This window comes from Vigna unguiculata, chromosome 2 (assembly GCF_037176805.1).
Source record: "Vigna unguiculata cultivar grain cowpea cultivar isolate G323 ecotype 2 chromosome 2, ASM3717680v1, whole genome shotgun sequence".
NCBI classification, from domain to species: domain Eukaryota; kingdom Viridiplantae; phylum Streptophyta; class Magnoliopsida; order Fabales; family Fabaceae; genus Vigna; species Vigna unguiculata.
This window is the reverse complement of record NC_140793.1, coordinates 9,672,231-9,683,943: the sequence shown is the minus strand read 5'-3', so window position 1 is coordinate 9,683,943 and position 11,713 is coordinate 9,672,231. Positions and strand designations below refer to the sequence as shown.

General features: G+C 28.4%; 1 pseudogene; it reads right to left on the bottom strand.

The window, feature by feature from the left end:
* Positions 1-2,009: 2,009 nt before the first annotated feature.
* The window catches only part of LOC146888315 (uncharacterized), a 31,167-nt pseudogene continuing 21,463 nt past the window's right edge, over positions 2,010-11,713 (bottom strand).

Sequence of the window (11,713 nt, the reverse complement as noted above, 5' to 3'; positions counted from 1 at the left end):
TTTTTAGTCTTTAAAATTTAAATATGAATTTATTTTATTTTATCTCAACCTAAAATGTTTTGTTGTTCTCTCCCTTTATCAATAACTAACTAATTAATTTAAACCACATTAGTCCTGTAGAATACAATATATGGACTTGTCCACTTTATATTACTTGTAGGATTTGGTACACTTGCCAATCCCCTAATAATATATAAACACATTATTGCTTTGCTCTACTACATGTATATATTAAAAAAAACATGTAAGGATCAAATTAAGAATGTTCAACAGTTACAAGAACTAAATTTGAACACATTTTTTCTTATATGTTTTCTTTCCTTTTCAATGCTTCATTTCTTCTAACTAGTCTTAAGTATGGTAAATGATAGTCCAAATTTTGACATACAAATAGGGGAACTCTAATTTCCATGAAGAATGGTGGTATCTAGAACGATAATATGTTTAGTGCAATCACAACAAGTTAGTACCCTTTGAAATCGAAAGTTTGGGAGAATGAAAATGCAAACAATGTCATAGGATTTTTATGTTGATTGTACAATAGACTCAAATTGACCCAAAAGGAAAATGTCAAAATAAGTACGCCTAATTTGAGCTTGAGATTTTTAGAGTGTGATACTTCAAAGTTCAACACACATGAAGATCCTTAACAATATGTCAAGGTTATAATAACCTAAAGCATCAACCATAGCTAGAGCAAGAGACATGAGAACCATGATCTTAGATGAACTTCTTAGAGCATTAAGATTTCATCAAGTAGACATTGAGAAGATATAAAAGGGATTTTTTCTAGCATTAAATGATAAGAAAAATAATATATAAGACACATCAATATGATATATTCTAGTATGAGTTCAAAAGATTTTGTACCCATAATCAATGAAGGATCCATGGAAGCACGTGTGAGACGTTACTGCTCTCTTCCTAATAGGTTATTCTAGAACGTATATCAAAAATGTGTTTTACATTGTCTCTTCGAACTGACTAATGGGGTTTCAGTTTTATATCCCTACCAGCAAAGACCAGGGACCTCTACAAAAGTAATTGATTATTCAAGTCTGTCACAAACCATTTACTGAACAATCCAACCCATCACAGACCGTTCATAAAAAACTCAAAATTATATATTACCCATAAAATTAATAACCATGTGCAATATAATTGATACTAACAAATAATTTAATTTATTGATTAACATTAATCCATGATAATAACAAAATACAAAATAATACTTTTATATAAGAAATTATATAAATACAATATTCTCCCACTTGGATAACATTAATAAATAAATAATTTATATCAATTATAACATAAATAGAAATACCAATTAGGAAATCTATACATGAATCGCAAAGATAATATCCAATAGGGATGATTACCATATGCTTAGATTTCAAAAATAATGGATAATAAATAAAATAAAACCTAAACATAATATATATGTGATCCCAAAATGGTTCATAAATTTTAATATGTTAAAAGAGATGTAAGGAAAATGACGTCATTGATAAATTTACATCCCATGAAAACCATAATAATATAAAACGTAAATCTCAAACTCCCACTAACCCAGTATACTAAAAGATTTAATCACAACCATATGAGTTACATGATTTTGAAAAAACTCTAGTAGCTAAGCCTTTAGTTAATGAGTCTACTAACATATTTTATGTATCAGTATACTCAATCCGAGTTTGATAATCCAAAAATTTCTCTCTAACAAATAGACATTTTATATCAAAATGCTTTGAGCGAGTAGAACTTTTTTTATTTTGAGAGAAATGCACGGCAGTAGTGGTTTCACAATATATCACAAGTGGCCTAGAAATACTTTCAATAATTTGAAAGCCATAAATCAAATTTTTAAGCCACATAGCTTGACAAGTAGCTTCATAAAAAGCAACATAATATGCCTCCAGAGTGGAAGTAGCTATAAGATTTTGTTTAACACTCTTCTGAGAAATAAATCTTCCTGCCATCATAAAAATAAAGTCAGAAGTAGATTTTCAGTCATCAGGGCAACCAGTAAAATCAAAATCAGAATAACCAATGACCTGAAGTTGATCAGACTTCTTATAGGTCAATATATGATCCTTAGTTCCCTGCAAATATCTAAAGACCTTTTTAACGGCTTTCCAATGATCCAAACCTAGGTTGCTCAAGTATCTCCCTAAAGCACTAACACCAAAAGCAATATCGAGACGAGTACAAACTTGAGCATACATTAAACTACCAACAGCAGAAGCGTATGAGAGCTTTTCCATTTCAATTTTATCATTATCATTTTGAGGACATTGAGCATTAGAGAGTTTGTCACCTGTTTGAACATGTGTTGCACATGAGGAGTAAGAATGCATGTTAAACTTTTTGAGGACTTTATCAATATATCATCTTTGAGACAATCCAAGAATGCCACGTGATATGTCACGAGAGATCTGAATGCCCAAAACAATAGAAGCATCACCAAGGTCCTTCATATCAAAATATAAAACATGAATGATGAAATGACTCTTATTTTTCTTCAAGTAAATTCATTGATCTGAGGTATTTCCTTGAAGCTAAAAGAAGTGACTACCTGGTCAAATTTTAAATACCATTGTTTAGAAGCTTGTCTCAGCCTATAAATAGACTTTTCCAACCTGCAAACCAATTGCTTGTTTCCTTTTCTAGCAAAGCCATGAGGTTGAACCATATACACTCCCTCAAATAAATCTCCATTCAGAAAAACTGTTTTGACATCTATTTGATGAAGCTCCAAATCAAAATGAGCTACTAAATCCATAACAACACGAAAACAATCCTTTGTAGAGACCGATGAGAAAGTCTCTTAATAATCAATGCCATCCCTCTTATTATTGTAACATCTCAAAATTTAGACCACAATGTTTTCAATATTTTAACGCCTAAAATTTTATAATACATACTTTTCATGTATATTGTATCTAGTATAATAAATTAAGAGCGTGCAAATATAAAAATATAAAAATTATAAATATTCGAGGAATCAAAATTAATTAAGTGTTAATAATTACAATAAAAATATTACTACAAAATAATAAACTTCAAATAGTAAAATAAGTTATAATACTTATAATATTTTACGTATAAACTACAATAAAATATATAAATTTATATATATATATATATATATATATATATATTATAATTATAATACAATGAAAGGGGAATATAAATAACCTACCCCACAATTTTTTCCTCCACGTGCATACACTAGCAATGGATAATACAAGATAAGATGGACAAATAACATTTAATTTCATGTTAATTTTTAATGTAATGCATGATAAAAATCTTGAAATTCTAATCTCTAACCAACTACACTAATCTAGTGAAAATTGAAAAAAAAAATAGTATATTCTAAACTAAAGGCAATGATTGCAAGATTGCAATAACTATTATAAATAGGGATGAGGTAAATGAAAGGGGAGATGAGAAGATAGAATTTAAGAAGAAAAAAGGAGAAGTAGAGTTTGTGAAAGGGTGCGAAAAGAAAGAGGAGAAAAATAAAATACAGAGATCATCTTCAAGCTTTTCAAGCATATCTTCCTTAACTAAGGTAAGGGAGGAGACATTTATCACTTTATCTTTTTAATTTAATTATCTTTCTATATGTTCATAGTTATTTTTATTTCTATATTTACCTTAACCTCATTCTAATTTTTATTTAGTTCTCGTGCTTAGGGATGACAACAGGGCGGGGTTGGGCGGGGCGGGGACGGGTTTCGATATCCCATACCCATCCCCTAGAAAAATTCATCCCTATCACCATACCCAAATCCAACTGGTATCAAACTTTTGTCTCATCCCCATCCCCATCAGGTAACGGGTATAATCTCGTACCCATACCCGTACCTGTTTTCTTACTACTTCAATATTAATTTTAATTCATTTTTATAAAATAATAAAAAATTATGGTGAAAGAAACACAATATTATCAAATATTCAATATTAAGAGAATGGTTGTTTCTTCGATGTCAAATACTTTGAAATAAATTATAATTGTTTACATTTTAGATTAGAATACCAGATATAAAATTTCATGAAAACCAAAACATTTATTAAATTTGTAAACATGAATGAAACCTAGTTGATAAATTTAAAAATATAAAAGGAAAACAAATATTCAAATTAAAATATATTTTAAATATTTGTTTATTTCAATTTTTTAAATTCTAATGAATCTCTTTTTTATACACTAATAAAAGTTATAATACATCACTTGATTAAAATGACACAAATAACAAATAATAAACATAATAATAAGATTTTAACATAGATCTTGTATCTTTTGAACTTCGTTTAATGGTGATAAAAAAATATTAATGGCAATTACATTAAATTTTTATATTGTAATAAATAAAAGTTATTTATACAATTATAGTGAAAAAAATTATAGTATGATTGATAATGAGTTAGAAAATAAGAAATAAATTAGATAATATATATCGAAATAGTATTCTAAATGATGAAAATAAACAACAAATAAAAATATTAAAAAACTAAGAAATGTGAGTCTTATGAAGAATTTGAGAGACTATTGAAAGAAACCGCACAAAAGAAAATAAATGTATAATTAAAGGTATGATAAGATGAAAAATACAATAGAGATCTCAGAAAACTTTTCAAATACCAATATATATACTCAATGGTTGAGAAATAACAAAAATTGTTTTAGCGAAACAACAAGTTCTTCAAATGAAACAAAAATTAATAATAATAAGTAAACTTTTTTTATTTATATTACCTAGTAAATGAAAGGTTTATGCTAATAAATAGTTAAATTCAGAGTATTAAACATTCTCATGTGATACAATAAATAAAAATATTAAAAAATAATAGAAATTCAAATGTGAGACATAAAAATTTTTAATTGACATACATCATTTTAACATAATTACACAAAGGTTATGATAAGATGAAAAATATATTTAGAGATGCAAATGAGGTTCATAACAAACCAAATAATTAGAAAAAAAAAATGAAAACTATATATATATATATATATATATATATATATATATATATATATATATATATATGGTCACTTAATTAATTGTGAATATTTTAATAATTTAAATGGAGATGGAGATATGGCGGGGATATGTACATCCTCATACTCATCCCCATAACTAATTGAAAAAGTCGGAGATTTCCTATACCCATACCCAGTCAATGCGGGGATCCGTCAAAACGGAGACGGGTTCGGGCAATACCCACGAGGATGAGTTTATTTGCCATCTTTACTCGTGCTTATGTATTTATTTATATTTATCTCCATTTGTGTCCTATTTATCCAAGTTACATTTACTATTATTTATTGATTTATATTTATCTCAAGGCATGTATCGATCCTCTTTATTAATTTATATTTATTTTTGTAACATCCAAAGATAAAATAAAAGAATATATAAAAAATATATATATTATTATTATAAATAACAATCTATCTATAATAATATTTGGTAAGTATATAAATAAGGCAATTATAAATATAAAGGATTAATTAACTAATACTATTATATATATATATATATATATATATATATATATATATATATATATATATATACTACACATTAAATAATAGCCATCAATTATTTTAATTTTAAAAGTAATTTCAAGGTTAACGTCTTCAAAGTTTTTGATGTTATAAAGAATTCAGTAGCGTAAACTATAATATTGTATATATACTATAAATTTAATTTTAATATAATTATTTGTTTATACAATTATTAATAAAAAAAAGAAAAGAAGAGAGTGATAAGGTTGCACATGGTAAGTGCAATCTTTATCTATTCTGATGAGCATTGATGTAAGAAAAAAATATCAGTAACCAAATGTTAAAAGCCAACCTAAAGGGAATAGTATTTACAAAATATAGTTAAAATTAAACTACTTGTAATGATTACATTAATACATATAAATAGGGGTGAGAGATGAATGGGTGAAAGTGTGAAAGTGGTGAAATGTGACAAAGGAAGAAAAAAAAACAAAGAGTTGGTGAGGTGAATCAAGGTCATTCAAAAATAGGTGGTGGGAGTGCAACTAATGTAAGGGGAGGAGATATTTATCATTTTTTTTCTTTGATTATTTTTATCTATTCATAATTATTTTTATCTCTATAAGTGAGGTTTCCCTAAGCTCATTCTAATTTATATCTAGTTCTCGTTCCTATTTATTTATATTCATTTCTAGATATGCATTGGTCCTATTTACTCAATTTATATTTACTCTCATTTACTTATTTATATTTATCTCCAGTTATGTACTGGTCCTTTCTATTTATTTATATTTATTTTAATTATTCATTGATCCTATCTATTTATCTATTTATTTATATAATTATATGGTTTAATATTGAAATAAAATTTATGATAAATAAAGATTTGATTATTGTAGTTGGAGGTATGACCTTAGGGATTTAAATGAGTTAGTATTACTCAAGATGAGATGTTCTTGAATTACTTTGTTGGCCATGAGCTCATTTATCCTGACTAGTCACTACAAAATTAATCAATGTCTTTATAAAGTATAATAAAATCCAGTTTTATGGATTTGGGGAGAATTTTCATTTCATTTTTATCTTATTATGATATACTGTATATTTTTTATGTGATATTTGTCTCACTTCCCTATTTTATGATTGGGTGTGAAAAACAAAATTTTATAACATTGTCATAGATGGCTGCTCCCAACATGCCTAATCCATTTTTTGCCGACATTGTGGTTGTTTTTCTGGAAAATGCATATGATGAGCGTGACCACCACCACCACCTCCTTAGAAGTTCCCTCAAGAAGGATCACTAGAAGCATGTCTAGAAGGGAGTCTTCTATTCCATCATCATTATCTTTGTTTTGCATTTCTTTAGTATGAATTCCCTATGTTGGTTTAGAGTTGACTTATTTTGGTTGACTTATTGACTTTGACCCAAGTTGACCTTTTGACTAAGATTAGATTAACTTAAACCAACATGCTAATCCTTGTTTATCTTGTTTTTATAGGTAATTAAGAAGAAGTAGAGCATGGCTAGATGGCACATGATGATTGGAGCACTTGGATGATGTGGAAGAGAGAGGAAAGCAAAAAGCATAAAGCAAAAGCAAAAGTAGACATGTACCTTGTCTCCTTTTGCCTTTTTGGTTTATTCCTTTGAAGGCTACTTGGTCTCCTTCCTCTTTTGGCCTAGAATCCTCATGGGAATGCATCCACCAATCATAATCCATCACTTGGCCGAGAATGCACATGTGTTAGGTTTCTAGGGTTTGCTTGTTAGTCCATTCCATGTTTTTGTAATTGCTAAAGGACCCATATGAACTCCTATTTAAAGGATGCTCCTTGCCTTTTAAAAGGGTTGAACATTTTGAAGTAAAAATACTCTTGTGTCTCAACCATTTGTGAGAGTTTTCTCCCTAGGGAATGAATATTCTTAAGCCTTATCTTGCATAGCAAATGGCGACACACATCCACTCATATTCAAGGTTGCCATGGCTTCTAGCCTAGCCTTGTAGTGGCGTGCTTCTGACATTTTTTTTTACCGTTTCTTTCCTTTCCATTTTATGTTTTCTTCTTCCTTTAATTGTTCTTCGTTTTCTATGGTTTATGTGCTTTCAATTTCCTTTTCGTTTTGAATCAATCCATCATCTTCTTCTCTTGAGCTTTGTGAGAGGAACCTTCACATCTAGATAACTTGCTATCTTAATGTTCAGTGGGGATTTCACTTAGCTTTCTTAATCACATCACACCATATTCAATAATCTTAAAAAGAAACAAAATAATCCTTCATCAGCGTGGCAAACCAATGTAGTGAATAATTCTGTAACATTTAAGGGAACAAGAAATTATACCATTACTTTTCTCTCTGCTCCAAACGTGCTGATTGTCATGAGGGGAAATTTCCAAACTCTACCATTACTTAGTACAACCTTGGTATAATTTCCACAATAACTAAGGTAAGGGAAAGATATATTTATCATTTTATTTTTTTTTCTTTGATTATTTTTATCTATTCATAATTATTTTTATCTCTATAAGTGAGGTGTCCCTAACCTCATACTAATTTATATCCAGTTCCCGTTCCTATTTATTTATATTCATCTCTAGATATGCACTGGTCCTATTTACTCAATTTATATTTACTCTCATTTACTTATTTATATTTATCTCCAGTTATGTACTGGTCCTTTCTATTTATTTATATTTATTTTAATTATTCATTGATCATATCTATTTATCTATTTATTTATATAATTATATGGTTTAATATTGAAATAAAATTTATGATAAATAAAGATTTGATTACTGTAGTTGGATGTATGACCTTAGGGATTTAAACGAGTTAATATTACTCAAGATGAGATGTTCTTGAGTTACTTTGTTGGCCATGAGTTCATTTATCTTGACTAGTCACTACAAAATTAATCAATGTCTTCATAAAGTATGATAAAATCCAGTTTTATGGATTTTGGGAGAATTTTCATTTCATTTTTATCTTATTATGATATACTGTATATTTTTTTTATGTGATATTTGTCTCACTTCCTTATTTTATGATTGGGTGTGAAAAACAAAATTTTATAACATTATCCTAGATGGCTGCTCCCAACATGCTTGATCCCTTTTTCGTCGACATTATGCCTGTTTTTCTGGGAAATGCATGGAAAATCAATGCAGTGAATAATTCTGTAACATTTCAGGGAACGTGAAACTCTACCATTACTTTTCTCTTTGCTCCAAACGCACCGATTGTCATCGAAGGACAAATCGGAGTTACCTTCTATTTACCCCCAACAGTCCAAGTGAACCCTATTCATAACCTTTTCCCTCCACCTGTTTGAAAGCCAGTATATGAGGGAAAAAACTTAAATAAATAATACTTTTTCCTCTACTAGTATAGGAAATATAAGATGTACTAAACGTGTGGATATAAGATGTATACAATATATTAAATACATATATATATATATATATATATATATATATATATATATATATATATATATATATATATATATATATATATATATATATATATATGTGTGTGTGTGTGTGTGTGTGTGTGTGTGAATATTTTAAGTATAATTAGATATCATTGTATAATTTTGCCTCTAAATTTTATAAGTATATTGTAGAAAATAATAATAATAAATAAATAAATGGAATTTTTAATTTTCAGTTATGCACTGATCCCATTTATTTATTTATACAATTATATGGTTTAATGTCAAAATAAAATTTTTGATCAATAAAAATTTGATTTGGAGGTCTGACCTTGGAGATTTAAATGAGTAGTTATTACTTATGATGAAATGTTCTTGGTTTACTTTGTTTGTCATGATGAGACTCATTTATCTTGATTAGTCACTACAAAATTAATCAAAATCTTTATAAGTATGATAAAACAATCCAGTTCTATGGATTTGAAAAAGTTTTCATTTTATTTTATTTTATTGAGATATATTATATTTTTACATGATATTTGTTTCACTTCCCTATTTTATGAATGTGTATGAAAAACAAAATTTCATAATCTCGTTCGTCATCGATGGCTGCTCCTAATATGCATGACCCCTTCTTCGCCGACATTGTGGTGGTCTTCCTGGGAAATGCATGATAATCAAATGTAGTGAATAAACTCTATGATATTTAAGGGAACGAAAATTTTATTATCACCTTCCTTTGTACTCCAAATGCCCCTATTATCATCGAAGGGCCAATTGGAGTTACTTTTTATTTACTCCCAATAGTCTAAGTGAATCCTATCCATAATCTCTTTCCTCCAAATGTTTGAAGGCTAGTACATGAGGGGAAATTGTAAATAAATAATATTTCTTCCTCTTCTACTGTAGACAATATAATGTCTATCAAATGGTGTAAATATAAGATACATAGTCTCTAATATATATATATATATATATATATATATATATATATATATGAATATTTTAAGTATGTTATATGTTATTGTAGAATTATGTGTCAAAATTTTATAAGTATATTATAGAAAATAATAATAATAATAATAATAATCATCATCATCATTGACTATGACATAATAATAATAATAAATAAAGAGTAAATAAAAAAATAGGTCATCACATAGATGGTATCAGAGCAACGTTTCATGTGAGATTTGTAAAATGTGCTCATCATAATTTTGTTTACTATCTCATATAATTTCTAGATGGCAAACAATAGGAGAAACAATGGATTGACTAAAGTAGTATAAGCTATTAGAGACATAGCTACAACTCTATCAAGAAATCAAATACCTAAAGGAACCCCTGAATCATAAGGTTTAACCGAATTTAGGAGAAACTAACCCCCACAAATTTCTAGAGGATATGCTCTGGAAAAAGCTGAGTTATGGATTAAGGAAATGGAGAAAATATTTCGAACTGTGAATTGTGCTGACAACTAAAAGGTGAATTATGTTGTATTTATGTTGATTGGAGAAACTAAATATTGGTGGGGTAGTAACAGAAGATTACTTGAAGGAGGGAGAATAATAATTACCTGAGAAATATTTAGAACAAGGGTTTTAGAAAAATATTACCCAAATAATGTGAGGAGAGCAAAAGAAATAAAGTTCATGCAATTGAAGCATGGAAGTATGAGAGTGGGGGAATATGCTTCCAAGTTTGAAGAATTAGTAGAATACTTTAATTTCTTTTACCACCCAGCAGAAAGTATGAAGTGTATAAAATTTGAAAATTGACTTAGGTCTGACTTAAGAAAAGTAGAAGGGATACTAGAAATTTCTAACTTTCCTAAGCTTATTCACAAGTATAGATTTTTGGAGGATTTTGAGAACAACCAAAACAACAAACCAAAACATTTTGGACCCTAGAATAATAAAAATAAATGCAATGAGGGAAAACCTTATAATTGCCCCTAATGGAGGTCCCAATCCAGTCAATTGGCATAAAGGAATTCTAGTGGACTTTTATATTATCATATTAGATGTTTTAAAGGTGGTCAAGTCATCATGCTACAAATTGTCATCTTAAGAGACCAGTCTATTTTAAGTGGGGAAAAATTGGTCACCTATCCTCTAAGTGTGGACATTAGAAGCCACATTTCAGTCCAACTGCACCCAAGGCAAGACGTACCACAACAGAAAGAGTCTACACCATGATTGGAGTCGAAGCCGCTGAAAACCATGAACCGATTCAAGGTATGTGTTTTATTAAAGGTAAAACTTAAATGTACTATATGACTCTAGCACAACCAATTCATTCATTTCCAATTATTGTGTTCAACACCTTAATTTTTCGATCTCTTTTCTAAAAACTAGTTTGGTTGTTTCAACCCCCACAAATGACTCAGTAATCCAATAAAGTTAGTTTATATTGCTCACTATTCAATGAGAATAAAAAATTCATTGTAAATTTCGTATGTCTACCTTTATCTCAATTAGATGTAATCTTAGGTATGGACTAATTATCTTCCAATCAAGTCTTTTTGAATTGTGTTGAGAAATTAGTAATATTTCTAAACTCAGAATCTTTTGAAATCACCTACCAACTCAAAAAGTGAGCCTTTAATGAATGAAATTCAAGGATACTTGTTATTATCTTCTATGGAAATAAAAGAGGAATTTGAACAATATAACAGTTGTTCAAAATTTTCCTGAAGTCTTTCTCAATGATATTCCTTGTTTACCACCCAACAAAGACATTGAATTTTCCA